The sequence below is a fragment of the Belonocnema kinseyi genome, chromosome 9, assembly GCF_010883055.1.
Source record: "Belonocnema kinseyi isolate 2016_QV_RU_SX_M_011 chromosome 9, B_treatae_v1, whole genome shotgun sequence".
Classification (NCBI taxonomy): Eukaryota; Metazoa; Arthropoda; class Insecta; order Hymenoptera; family Cynipidae; genus Belonocnema; species Belonocnema kinseyi.
The window spans coordinates 75,424,918-75,440,494 of NC_046665.1; the positions used below are offsets into that span (position 1 = coordinate 75,424,918).

The 15,577-nt window shown below is 29.4% G+C and overlaps 2 protein-coding genes across 3 annotated transcripts in view; one reads left to right on the top strand and one right to left on the bottom strand.

Moving 5' to 3' along the window:
• The window catches only part of LOC117180825 (rab3 GTPase-activating protein catalytic subunit), a 119,572-nt gene that overhangs the window by 21,433 nt on the left and 82,562 nt on the right, over nucleotides 1–15,577 (top strand). The gene's annotated exons all lie outside the window — the stretch shown is intronic.
• The window catches only part of LOC117180827 (leucine-rich repeat and fibronectin type-III domain-containing protein 2), a 65,435-nt gene that overhangs the window by 12,282 nt on the left and 37,576 nt on the right, over nucleotides 1–15,577 (bottom strand). The gene's annotated exons all lie outside the window — the stretch shown is intronic.

Below are 15,577 nucleotides of genomic sequence, written 5' to 3' on the forward strand. Positions count from 1 at the left end.
ATTTTATGGTAGTTGTCCAAATTTGGTCATTGGATTCTTGACTTTATTTTCAGGAATTCTGCACATTAACTTAATTATTAAACGTAAAATAGAATTTTTAAGTTGATTTTAATCCAATTTAAATTTCTTAAATTTTGTCTACGAAGTATATCAAAGAATCGCAAAATGTTTGTGGAATTTAAGGATATTTTTTAAACTTTTTAGGGATTTAATGAGTTGTCAAGGAATGTCAAAATATTTCAAGATTTCAATGTTTTCGAGGGATTTTATAATATTTTAAGGGCCATTAAGGAGTTTACTCAGCTTTATATAATTGTTACTGATTTAGGGATTTTAAGGAAATAAGGACCATTTCAAGGGATTTTGAGAGATTTCGAAAATTTTCAAAATGAGTCACGGGATTTGAACGGGGTTTAAAGGAGTTCAAGAAGAACCGAAGTATTTTCACAAACTTTGAAGCATATCAGATGGTTTTAATGGAATTGCTTCAAACGGGTCTCTCGGTTTCGCTTGATCCACTATACATCTAAAAGGATGAATTGTTGAACGCAATATTTTTACCACATCATATAAAGGCAATTATACCGGTTTGGACTATTGTGTACGCTAGGCTGCCGGTGTTCCCGGTATCAGGTGCAAAAACATACTCTATTCTCAATCATAAAAAAAGAGAACATTTTTCAGAAAAAGCAATCTTTCTAAATTGGTATAATTGTCTTCAGATTATGTGGTAAAAATATTATGTTCAACAATGCATCCTTTTAGGCGTATAGTGGATCAGGCGAAATAGAGACTCGCGGGAAGCGCCTCAAAGAGATTTCATAAGATTTCAAAATATTTCAGGGGATTTCAAAAGAATTAAAGAGGTGTTAAGGGATTTTAATGGCTTTTGAGATATTTTAAAGGTTTTTAATGATTCCACGTGATTTCCAAAGCCTTTAGGGATTTCAGGTGATCTGAAGGAATTCCAAAAGATTTCAAGGAATTACAAATGGTTTAGGGTGTCTCGAATGATTCCAAAGGATTACAAGAGATTTTGCAAATTTCCAGAGTTTTAAGAAATTATCTAGTATAATTTCAGATTTTCAGAAATTTTACTGAATTTTACAGGATTTCGACGGATTTTAAGGAACTAAAAACTATTTTCGCGGATTTCAAGACAGGTTTATAGTTTTCGAAATATTTCAAAATAAATCACGGAATAGTCAAAGAACAGAAGTATCTTTATGAATTTTGAAAAATATCAAGCGATTTTAATGGAATTTCGAAGATTTGAAGGAATTTAAAAGGATTTTCGAATATCATCAATCATTTTAAGGGATTTCGAGGTTTTTAATGGCTGTTAAAATATTTGTATGTATTATAAGAGATTTCAAAGATTTAAAGAGATCTCTTGAGATTTCTATATTATTGACGGAATTTGAAGGATTTTAACCGATTCCTAGAGATTTTAAAATATTTTCGCGAATCTTTAACGGAACTTCAAAGGATTTCCAAATGATATAAAGGATTTTAAGAGATTTCGAGGAATTTTAATGGTTTTTAAAAGATTTTAATATATTTTAAAGAATTTTAATAAATTCGAAAAGTTGTCCACGGATTTTAAAGACTTTACTGAATTTTAAAAAGATTTAAGAGATATCAAGAGTTCTCAAAAAATTTAGAAAAATTTCAACAAATTTCAAGGACATAACTAATTTCTAGTCATTTAAAGGGATTTCCACGAATGTAATGATACTTTTTGCTCCACATGTGGGGCGAAAAGTTCATAGCGTTGGGGTAAAAAGTACCAACATAAATAAAACAAAATCTTATTGCAAATTATACAGAAAGATCTCACAGTATATATAAATAAAATAATATACGTATTTAGACAATTGATATGCTTAGAGACTTATTCATTGTCTCTTTCCCAAATAATACAGACGAAATTTGTCGATTGCCAGTTCACAACACACATTTCATGAGCCCAGTTCTTGCTTACTTGGCCATAATACATTTTGTATTGACAGCTATTGATTGTGAAATAACCTAATGGCATAGAAAGTGTTACTTTACACTTTTTACCCCGACACATTCCCCTTATCAACATGACAGTGGCACGTAAGAATAAGTGTTGATACTAAAAAGAAACGGTGACATCTTTCAGCGGCTGTCAACGACTATTAGATTATGTTCTTTCAAGGCCGTTTTCAAACCCGATAGAATTAAACTGTTTTCACGTCTTCCAGTAAGAAGGAAACCGCTTTCTTATTATTATTTTTTTTGCATTCTATCGGATTGCGATGCGGTTTGTATTTTACTTTCTGAAAGAAAGCAGAGAAATTTGTAGATAATTAATAAATAAATGAAAGTACTTGTGAATCATGCATTTTAAAGTTGTCCTTATTTTGTTGTTTTTTGTTTAATCGGTTGGGGTTGCGGTTGAATTTTCGCTCTGAAGTATTGTTCTTAATTTATAACATTTAAACATTTGTTTTATTAGTTTTTAGTCTCGTTTTATTCCTTGAATTTGTTGGGAGACTTGTGACAGCTGACATTTTATAACTTTTCATCTTTATTGTGCTGTGGATTATGGAAGATGGTTTGGTAGGATGTTTCAGGTTCGAATGAAACCTTATCCTTTATATTTAGTTTGAGCAACAGGGTCTGAGTAATCACTCCCATCACATCGTTTGGTGTCGAAAACCTGAAAGAATCGAATCGAAAAATGACGCGATTCATCCATGAGCCGGTACCGTTCCGTTACGAGTCAATGGCCGGCTCGCTTCGCACCGTAATTCCATAGCGATGTGCTACATACGTATTCTGTGTGTAATGCGACCTCGAGGCGAGCCTCTGCTCATAGTCGGGGAATCAAGAGAGTAAAATCATACAGGACCAGGGAAAAGTGGAGGTTTGCAAAAAAGGCTTGAAAATTCTTTCTACCCAAGGGAGATGGGTGCTTCTCCTTACAAAGCTCACGTTTGCTTCCCGGTGTAATATCCAGTTATATCTGTGCGAATGTTTTTCTTCAGTTGTTTAGAAGTTTCTCTGTAATTTTGTTTTTCTCGCATGTCCGATGGTAATTTGATGAGTTTTTAGCGATTTTTTGTTGTCTTTTAACCAATATCTATGCGTGTGTCTTTGATGACTTAAGTCAAAATTTAATCATTTTCAATTTTAAATCTTCAAAATTAAATTGTTCCAAAAAAGCATTCAAAGTTGCCCTCCTTTAAAATAGAAATCCTGAAAATGGAATAATTTTCAATTCTATATACTTATTCGAAATTAAACTCATCAAATATTGAAGTCTTCAATTCCAAATATTTAAACTTTGAGAATTTTCCATTGTAAGTCTTTAAAACTGAACTGCCTATTTCACCAAAAAAAGCAATCATAAAGAATTACATCATTTAAACCTATAAACATTCCGAATTAATGAATCCTCAATTGAAAATCTTAAAAATTGAAGAATTTTGAGTTGTATATTGTTAACATTGAAGAATTTTCAATTGTAAATTTTTTAAATTGAACTATAAAAAAATGTTCAAGATTATATACATACCTTTAGAATTTAATTCTTAACAATTGAATAAATTTTAATTATTAATCTTCAAAATACATATTTTTGATTCTTAATTCACGCATTGAATCAGTCATCTTGAATTTAAAAATTCTACTACTACATTTAAATTTCCCAAAAACCTTAGGATACCTATTTTCATAAAATTGAGACCATTTTTTACATTTTATGTCGCCATAATTATTGAATTAGCTAACTTTTATTTGACATTTCTGTTATCAAATTCAGATTCAGCGATCCCAAAAAGATATAAGACTCATTTTTATGGAAATCGAATCACTACTGCAGATTCTTAAAAATGAAAGACAAGTTTTACAAAAAACGTTTTAAAAATTGATGAAAGAAATATTTTTAAGTTTAAATACATTAAAAATTACTTATTCAAGCACCAATGAGTATTTTGGATAAAAACATATATTTAAAAATATGGTTTGCCAACAAAATTGTTCCTATCAAATGTGACCTTAATCTATAGAGAATCCCTTATATAAGGTAAATCTTTCTCTCAATTTAGATCTTGAAGTTTCTTTAAGATATTTCTTCTTGATTCGAGGTTTTCAAACAACTTTTTTCGTCTAGTCTGGCCTACTTTGGACATTTTTATGAGGCCTCGGATTCGATCAATGAATTCCAGATGATGAATGATCCAGAACGATTCATTCAATCTAGAATTTAATTATAGACTTGTAAACCAGCTGTCAACTATCCGTTTTATATAGGCTTTTTTGACTAATTTTTGAATAATCGCTTTGATTATAGTTTGTTGATTATTAATTCTTAAGGTAATTGAATGTTTGGATTGAAAATTGGTCTTATATTGTTTTCCTACATTGATTCTGGAATTTTTTCTTTTCTGATATGATCTTTAATGAGAAGTGATGATTTTGTCCTACTTGGTGAGAAAGTCAGTATTTTGAGAGTTTAATATTTTTAATTACTTGTTCTAGTCTTTATGGTTTGTGGGAAATGTGAAGGCTGGTAAATACTTCCAGAAACCGGAAAAATAAGTGAAGTGGCACGTAGAAAGTGTGTGTAAACAGTGTCAACAATGTCAAGCTATGCATTCTTCTTCCCTGTTTTTATACTGGAAAATTTTACTAGAGGATGTTTATATTTCGATTCCATAATTTTTGAAATTTTATAAACAGACGTAATTGGAGATCATTTAGTGAGAATTGAGAAACGATTCCCCTTCCAATGTTCGCCGCTGCACCAGAACTTTGGTGTTTTCATGGGGCGGGAATAGTTTGAACAGTGTTATTTTTTATTAATGATTTTGTTTATAAAAGTTTTGAAGTATTTTATGTTTTTCAAAGTAAATATTATTTTTCCCTAACCTTAGTAACTAACCTCCCCAATAATTTATAATGTTCGTGAGAGTACTGTTGTTTCTATTCTATATTAAATTATCTTGCAAAATAAAATGTGATTTGAACATCACGCCAACTCAAGCCAATCAAAATTCATAAAAGGTCAACTAGTTCCGGTACAGAGACACCAATCAGAATTGGAGTACCCCATGCCTGAACTCTCCTTTGAGGCTCTCTAGATGTATAATATTCGCGTGAATCCACATTTTATGAACATGTTAGAATTACTAGAAACTGTAAATTGTAAAGTAGAATAATAGTGCAACAAGTAAGCACTTGTATGTTTTCAAAACCTAATAATGGTAATGGATACTAATTTTCTAATTTATGCAGTAGAGTAGGACGAAAAAATTAAATTATGGAAATCGAAATTGGAACTATGTGAAAAATTAATGTATCAGGACATTGACAAAATAATTCATAGTAGCCCTGAAAAATATAAATAATTTGGTGGCAATTGACGAAACTCTTCTAATCGATTGTTAGCATAATATGCTTAAAAAATTCTTATTTTCATAGTTTTGATATTTCCGTATACGTCATTTTTTAAAAATCTTTTTGGAAGTTTTAAAATGTCTCAGTTTCTTCAGTTTTTTTATTAGCGTTATCAAAACAGAACTTATATTTAATTAACCCCTTTTTTCAAAAAACAATGTTAAAATCTACAGGAATGACGAAAGAATTTTTTAAGGTATTTTTGGCTTCTCTGCTGGTAAAAATACATCAGAAACCAAATTTGATAACTCTGAGAAATTCTTTCGTCATTCCTGTAGATTTTAAAATTGTTTTTTTGAAAATAGGAATTTATTAAACAAAAATTATCGCCTAAAGTATATATTTTGCTAACGGTCAAGTTGAAAACTTTTCTCAGTCGGTACTAAATTAATTACAATTTTTCAATGCTTTTTACAGACTAAGGTGGGGAGTTCGAAAAGCACAAACTAATTAATTCTGACTTATTTCTTAATTCAGATTAGGAATTAATTTTGTATTACTAAAAATCTGCAAAATTCTTCGATAACTTCTTGTATATATAAACTGTTGAAGGCAGTGTGGCTTAAATGGTAAAGTGTTTGCGTTATATTTTATATAATTTTGATGCTTCAGTTGAAAATAAATGATAATGGTAAACAAAATATGTAGATAGTAAATTTTAGAAAGCCAAAGTGCAGTGTTTCCAAATCTATGATTTATGTATAAGGTTTCAAGATTTCTCAATTCCTCGATCATATATCGATTCATGAATCAGATTCATCAACACTTACGAATGAATAAATATGTCGAACGATCATTAATCAATATATCTGTGATTTAAAAAAGGATTGTTATCTATGAAGTTGCATTTTATAACATTTCTTCGGAACCTCTTTAAATGTTATTTATTTTAATAAACTGTTATACATTCAGCAAATATTTGATTTATTATATTTTTAATGTGCAATTTTTAAACTGCATTTTAGGGATTTTAGAATTTTTAGAAATTTAAAGTGAAAATGTCCTTCAATTTTTTATGCTTGAATTTGAAACTATTTTCGATTTTGAAATTTTTCAATAAATATTTACAGTCCTTATATAAGGCTTTCAATTTAGAATTCTTTAATCTAGTTTTATTTTCTGTTAATTTAAATTTATTATAATATTTTAACCGCTGAAATAAAAATAAATGTATATCTAATGTTGAATGTTTCAATTTAAAATGTATAAGTTTGAATCTTACAATTGTAATCGTTGAAGTGTCGACTCATGAAGTAATTTAATTAACAGTATTGAGTGAGTAGCTAAATGTAGTACAAATGATCATAAATCAATGTATCACTGACGTAATCAAGATTTCTATCTTTGAAATTGCATTTTAGAAAATTTATTTAAATCCTTTTAAATGTGGCCGTGTCTAGGCGCACCGAAATTCGGTGAGCGTAGAACAAATATTTTCAGTTAACCCAGGGAAATTGGAAAGGGTGGCTAGGTTCTTCGAAATTCGTTGAGAGTTGAGAAAATATTGTAGGTGTTTTTGGACCCCCAGACACTTCGTTTAAATCTATTTAAATACGTTCCATATTATTTACAGGACCAACCGAAATAATCATGCCTTTTTTCAGTTGATGGTGAAGTTTCGTAATTTTTATACTGTTAACGTGAATTTCCCCCCCTCTTAATACCGCGAATAGTTATACAATCCTGCGTATAATAAGACCATTTTGAAGTCAAAATATCAGTTTTATGTAAAGATATTGCAAAAAATGTCAAATTTTCATGTCGTAATATTGGAAAAACTCTGGAAATAATTAAGATTGTTTAAATTTCTTGTTAATAAATAAAAAATTGTTAAAAATTGTTAGGATTTTAAAAAAGTTCGCAAAATTTTAAGAATGTGTAAAGACTCACGAAGCTTTTTAAAACCTTTATCAAATTTTAATAAGTTTTAGTATTATTTATAATTATATTATCGAACTACAATTTTGCATATACAAAATGTTGACTTTTGAGAAATTGATCAAAATTCCCTATGAGTACAAAAATTATGGTAATTTTTGTTTTTGTACAGTTTTTGGTATTCAATTTTAAGTGAAATTGAAAAAATTGAAAATTTGAAATGAAAAAAATGACGTACCAACTTGTAAATACTAGCTAGTCTGAGTTCTTGTTTTATTTAAATAATTCAATTATCGGATTACTATTTTAGCCTGGGTTCTAAAGCCCCGCTTTCATTTACATTCTAAATGAATAATTAATAAAAATGCACAATTTAAACATAATAAAATCTCACATGGGCGCTGAAGAATTAAAAAATTAATCCACTTTAGCATCAGCTCAGAAAAAGTTGAGTAGATCATTTCGGTAGTGTATTTGAATAAGCTTTCCTGTATTCAGCCAAATTTGAAATTTTCTTTCAAACAAAATTTCTCAAATCAAAATGCTTATAGTGAGAGAAAAAATTAATTTCTTCTTGACACTAATAATAACCTCTAAACTTGTGCGAAATGTACATTTCCCAAGAAAATCTTTAAGTTTCTGAAATTGTATGAGTCGGAAGGAAATACTTAAATCCCGGTAAAGAAATCTGTACTAATTTCTTTCAACTCTGGTGCATTGTGGGAGATTTCGCCAGAGCATAACTCAGCAAGTAGTCAGAGTCGTGCACGAGGCAGTCGGTGCGTGCAATAGAAATGTGCATAATAATAGCTAAGTTAGCTACATTCATCACTCTTGCAGATAGGCAATACAAGAGGTAAATGTACGTACCCGAGAAAAAATGTGTGCATCTCGAGTATCGAGTTTAATCGCGGCAATTTTCTATAGTTTCAAAATTCAATTCGTATCTTCATTATTTACATTCGATTCTTATTTATTTATTACATTTGAATTTTCTCCGTAGTTTATCTCTTTTATCTTAAATTCTTGTAAATGAGATTCCGTTCCTTCTAATGTGAGTGGTCCATGAAGTCGTCTGTCCAATCTTCTATCTTTATTTTACTACTTATGCTTGATCTTTTCTTCCTTTGTTTGTTTATGTACTTCCAAATATCTTTGTCAGTTTTTGTATTTTTACCTCTTCTAATTTGTTATTCTTATGTATGTTTTTCTCAGGGACCGTCTTTAAACTTGGTTACCCCATAAAAGTAACGAAGCCCAAAATTCTCTTTAAATAGAAGAAATAGAATGATTTTTAATTAAAATAGGGGATTAAGGCAAATGTCCCAGTAATCGTGATGCCAATTTTCTTGCCTTTTATTTAAGTTTATTGAATGTAATTTATATTTGCTATTATAACATGCTAAAAATAAGTGGTTTTTATCATTAAATGTTACTTTAAATATAACTTTTTAATAATATTTTCAAGTAATAGCCAAGTTTAAGATTGAAATTTCAACCATGAAAGATTGTCTAACAAAAGTGATGAATTTTCTACAAAACAATTGGATTTTCAATCCGATAATATGATTTTCCAACAAAAAGTTAATTTTCTAGCCTGACAGTATGAGTTTTAAACTAAAACGATGAATTGTCAATCAACAAAATAAATTTTTTGTAAAGTAGTTTAAGTTTAAGTTGATATTTCAACCAAAAAGATTTCAATTTGAAATAAAAAACAGTTGCGTTTTAAACCAAAAAGGATGAATGTTTAAAGCAAGGCGATTTTATTTCTACAAACAAAAAAGAAAAAAAATATAGTCAAACTTTGAAATAACGCCAGTTTTGGGACCGAAGGAGGTGGGGAACAAACCAGATAGAGTGCAGCTACGGATCAAAACACTTTGTTTGCGCCCGTCTGTGTGGCCACCGCAAAACTCTTCGCAGCTCCTGTTACTCTTAACTGCGGCGTGGCATCAATTCTCGGAAGGGATATATCCGGGGCGTTATATCCGAGTTTGGCTGCAATTACATTTTCAACCAAAGATATGAATTTTGATCTGAAACTATGCATGTGCGCGAGCACATTTTCATTGCACGCGGGTCGCTTCACTCGCAAGTTTGAGCGCGCCTGTAGGATCGCGCACTTCATGTTCGATAATGGGTTACCTTGCGCTTCGATCTTTGATACTTTTTCTTTGCACTTGGAATGCGTAAATGAAACTTTATGAAAACATATCTTTTATTAACCAGTCTTTGTATGCATCTTCATGTCTTGAATTGCCTGCGTAATTAACATTTTTTAATGTATATTTATGTTCTGAATTACCTTACAATAAAAAGCTACAACCCTTTTTTACATATGCTTCCCTATCGCGCGTTGTTATGCTAAAAGTAGAATTTTTTCACATTTTTTTATGGGTGAAACAAAATATCCTACAAGTCTTCTTTTATATTTTTTACGTATATCTCGTACGGACGGACAGCAGACAGGCATAGATAGGCACCATCGTCAACACTTGATTTTCGGTGTCAGGGGGTCACAAAACGCGGAGATCCGTTGTCAAACTGTGGTGTGAAATTTCGGACAATTCTAATACTTTCTCAATCATAAATGATGAGAATGTAAAAATGAATTTTCAACAAAAGAGTTCAGCATGCATCCGAAAAGATCACTCTTTTAACCAACAAGGTTAACTTTCTAAAAATAGAACAGTTGAATTTTTGAACCAGAGATGAACTTTCAACAAAAAAATTTATTTTTTAACATAATATTTCAACTTACAAACATGTGGTTCAATTTTTGATAAAAAAAGATAACTTTTTATCAAGACAGTTGCTTTTTCAACAAAGTAATTGGGTTCTCTGATTGAGCTTTATTAATTCAGTTCGCATTTCAGCGAAAAACGAAAAAAGGGGGGAAAGGGGACGGTCCTTGAAGACAGGAAAAAAACAAGAATTCCTTAAGAAATTGGAAAAGAGGAGAATAGGGGAAAGACTGCGGAATCTGAAATATAAAATATGGAAGTGATTTTTAAACTTCCTAACAATTATTGAAATTTTTGTGGGGAGGGGGGCAATCTTTCTTGAAAATTCCAAACTTTTATCAAATTTATCATCAGAAAACGTACTAAGTATTTTATAATTTCTTAACGTTACTTTCACCACCCCCACCCCTCCAATTAAGTTGCTAACTTCGTTTATGGACACCCCGAACCTTCGCAGTTATTTCTTTTTTTCCTTTTATAGCTATTAAAACATTAGTATTAAAATAATTGTTTTTTTATATAAATCATACAATAATGTTCAAGAAAGTAATGCTATGTATGCGATTTTATATATAAGAAGAAATGTCAAAACATTGTTTTAAAATATAAATGATAATCTATTAGTTGCGCACATATTATGGTCTAATAATAGTAAAGTTGTCTACATTCATCACTCGTGCACGGAGGTAATACAAGAGAGGTAAATGTACGCACTCGAAGAAAAACGTGTGCGTCTCGAGTTTAATCGTATAGCGTGCTCACTTGAAGGTTTAATGACTTTAGAAGCTTCATAGATCCTACTTATTCCTATAGTACCCAACTGAATAACAATTGTACTTTACAGTTTACACTATTACATAATATATTATGTTCATGCGGATAAGCTTCCATTAGGATTCCAATCGATTACAAAACTTTGTGTAAAAATGTCACGGGTATTTTAGGAGTTTCTATTGCGTATAAGGTGAAGCAGATGTCTAATGTGATTTCCACTTGAAAAGTATCATGAGATTGCAATTTTTCTCTTCGCTAATACACTTACATTTCTCAATTCATATTAGTAATTCCTGTTTGATATTTTATATTGAGGAAGAGCCATAGGTCAAGATTGGAAATATGGTTCTTATTCAGACTTATGACATATTTGATTATTGAGATGGGTTCAGTTGATGGATGTATTTTCGATTTCGTCATAAAGATCACACCATCATCAGTCTTTTATTATTCTCTGTTTTAATCTAGTAAGTTCATTTTTTTTTCTAAATCGGGGGATATTCTACAATATTAAATTTTCGACCAAACAAAGTGAATTTTTAACAGAGTAGTTTAACTTTTAACCAAATAGTTGAATTTTCAACCTCAAACGATGAATTCTTAATAAAAAATGTAATAGTTGATATTTAATAAACAACGACAAAAAGGTCAAAGCGGTTGAATTCTTCTAAAGAAGACAAATTTTCACTAAAATAGTTGAATTTTTGACCAAAAAAGATTTTTAGTTAAGAAAGAGGGAAAATGTCAAACAAATTGTTAAATTTTTAAAGCAAAAAAAGAATTTTCTATACAAAACAGTTGAACGTTCAACCAAATAGTTGAAGTTTCTACCAAAATAGTTTAATTTGTGAACCAATAAAATGTATTCCCAACGAAAAATGTAATAGTCGATATATATATATTGCAAATTAGAAGCAGTTCAACTCATAATAAAGAAAGAATTTTAAATTAAATAGTTTTTTTTTGTAACAAAAAAGATTTTACAGTCAAGAAACAAAAAAATTTCAAACAAATTATTCAATTTTCAAGCAAATAAAAAAGTTGTATAAAACAGTTGAACTTTCAATTCTAAAATATGAATTCGAAAAAAAAAAATTAAATTTTAAACTAAATAGATGAATTTTCTACCCAAATTTTTGAATTTCCAACCCACAAAGACAAATTTTGAAAAATGTAGATATATTTTTAACTGCAGAGATGACTTATCAAGAAAAAAAATGAATGTTGTGTGAAACAATTGAAATTTCAACTTAAAAATATTAATTCTAAACAAAAAACTTAATTTTTGACCAAATAGTTTAATTTTCTACTTCAATTTTTGAATTTCCAATCAAAAAAGACGAATTTTGAAGAATATTGATAAATTTTCAACTGAAGAGATGAATTTTCAACTAAAATGATGAAGATTCAGCAAAAAATAAATTAATTTTAAACAAAGTAGATCAACTTTTAAGCAAGTAGTTGAATATTCCACCGAAAGAGATGAATCCATAACGAAAAATATAATAGTTGATATTTAATTTAAAATCATAAATTTAATTTAACCAAAAAAACTTGTTGGTTAAGAAATGAAAAATGTCGATCTAAATATTGAATTTTTAAACAACAAAGATAAAGGAAGTTTTCTATAAAAAAGTTGAAATTTTAACCCTGAAATATGAATTTTTTACAAAAATGTTGATTTTAGTTGAATATTCTGTAAAAATAGTTGCATTTACTACCCAGAATACAATAAAAAAAATTTTAACAAAGTAGTTGAACTTTTAACCAAGTATTTGAATTTGCAACTAAAAAGATGAATTCTTAACCAAAAATGTGATAGCTTTTATATTTCAACCAAAAATTATTCTTATTTTGAGTTAAAAACAGTTGAATAATGTTCAAGGCCTTAAAATTAAAATTGTTTTACCTATAGAATGCTTTCAATTTGAAAATAGTTACATTTTAAAAATTTTACAACTTTATTTATATGATTATTTATTATTTTGTTATAATTTCGAATTTAGTTTCGATTCCTTCAAAGTAACATTTTTATAAAAAATTAATTATTTAAATAATGTCAGTCTTAAAATATCAGATTTTTAACCCGATTTTAAAAATACCTGAAGATACAGTATCAGTGGAAATTATTTACACCCTTATCTTTGAGCTGTTGCCAAAATCCCTGAAATTTTCTCTATTGGTTTTTACAAAACGCTCTTTTGACACTTTTTTAAACAATATTTTGCGACTTCTACTTTCAATGTGCGGATAACCAAAACAAAACATCGGCACAGAAAAGATATTCAGGGATTTTGGCAATGGCTCAAAGATAATGGTGTAAATAATTAAGGTAATAAAATATGCATCTTATAAGCTCAAGTTGAAACTTCAAATTTCGATTCTTTTGAAAAATTGTATTAAGTCTAGAAATAATTAAGATTAAGATTAAGATATTTTTATAATTTTTTTCTCTAGATTTTTACCCTAGATTCAAATTTTGCTACAAAAACTCGCAAAATTTCTAATAATTATTGTACCTGCCACATGATTTGGAAAAATTCAAAAAGTAAGAATTTTATAATTACAACCAAATTCGACCCTATGACAGACTCAAGGTAAAAAGTGAAATATACTTCATATACATTTAGAAAAATAATATGGACCTCTAAAATAAGCAGGAGAAGTTTTAAAAATCCTGATTATTTCCAGGGTTATTCTTATTTTTTAAAAACATAATTTGACGTTCACAGAAAAAACTGAGGGTACGAAATGTTGCAGGTAATCGGTCAAGCAGGGTAAACTCAGGTAAACTTTCCCTGGCGAATCGCAGATATCGCCGGCGGACTCCGCTAGAGGTAGCACGTTATAAGCCAGTAATCGCGGAAAGTTTATCTCAGTTTGTGGTAATCAGCTGACTATTATCCGGCTTATTATCTTTTCACAAAACTGACATTTTCCCTTCAACTTGGGCTTGTTAGACGCAGAATTTTATTACCTTTCGCGGTACAAAATGAAACCGTCGATGATTATTATACCTGAATACCAATAATAGTAATAATAATATTAATGTTGAATTATTTGAATTTAATGTAACATCCCAAAGAAATCGAATTAGAGTATAAATCATAAATAATATACAATAAGAATGCAACCATGATGAACATGTAATTTTTTTATAAATGCATATATTGTATCAAAAGAATGGATATTGGTTGACAGCATTGATTATAAGAAATAATAAAGGATTATTATAACGGTTGTAAGGCAAACGCATTATTCCGTTAGAGTACGCATATATGCGATATGCGTTAAGAATACTAAATGTCCTATAAAAGCCACGCCACTTATGGCGTTCGTTCTTGCGTGCGGAATATTATTCATGGTTCACTAATGAACGGCATACATTTTTTTCACAAAAAGGTCATCCATTGGTCGAATGTTCTCCGACATGGCAAAACTAACAGAATAAATCCTATCTTCCATCTATATTTCTAAAGTATAATGGACAATTATCACCTTGCAACGATCGGTATATCTTCCTTTTATGATTTTCCACATAAACTTTTCTACCGCAAAGTTATTTCAAAGCGCTGCTTGCTTCTCACTGTGCAACGCCGAGCCTCAAAAGAATGCCGAAGTCGGAATTTTTGAGTTTCAATAAAAATGAGATACGAAAACAGCTGAAGCATTGTAAATTTTCATTATTCAAGGTGAGATGGAAAAAATTCACACCAACGGCTTTCTGTGGTTAAAACAAACATTAGAATTACTTTGGTTTTAATATTTGCTTAGTCTCTAGACTTTTTTTTAATCTATCAGGAGCCGTTAGAATATTACGTTACACTGACAGGGGATTGGGAGCATAAGATTTTCGGACGATTTTTGAAGAAATTAGAAAAATCAACCATTTGGTTTGTATAGTTAAACTTATGGTTTAAAGTTTATGTTTTTAGGTAGAATATTCAACTATTTTATAGAGAATTCACCTTTTTGGCTCTGAATGAATCATTTTTTTGTATTAAAAGATTAAAGATTGTTTGGTTGCAGATTCATCTATTTTGTTAAAAATTATTTTTTTTTTGTTGCATTCAACTGTTTTTTCACTTAAAATTAAATTTTTTTTCAAATATCAACTATTACATTTTTCGTTGAGAATTAATCTGTTTCGTTAAATTCGACTGTTTTTATTTAGAATTCTAATCTTTTTTGTTCAAATACGAACTATTATATGTTTCGTCGAGAATTAATATTTTTGACTGAAATTTCAAGTATTTCGTTGAAACTGGAACTTCATCCCGCTTTAAAAAAATTTGTCTTTCTTGGCTCAAAGTATTTACGATTTGTTTTTAAATTCATCTATTTATCGTTAAGGTTTAATCTTTTTTGTTTTAAATTCGACTGTTTGGTTGAAAATTTATTTCTGTATTTTCAAAATTTATCTATTTGGTTGAAAATTCCTCTTTGCTGGTTTAAAAGTAAATTATTTTCTAAAAAATTCAACTTTTTAGCTAGCTTGAAAACTCAACTCTTTCTTCGAAAATTCATCCCTTTTGCTAGAAAATTTAACTATTCAATATGGTACCTAGTATTACTTATATTCGATGGAATTTGTTCCCCTATTAATATCCTATTTTCCTGAAAACCCACCCTATTCTCCCTGTTTTGAGAGCATTTTGGGGTGCACTCTGTTATTAAATAGCATGCTTTTATTTTACTTTAGGCGTTTATCAAATGAAACTGAATACAAAATTTTAAGTTAAAAGGGA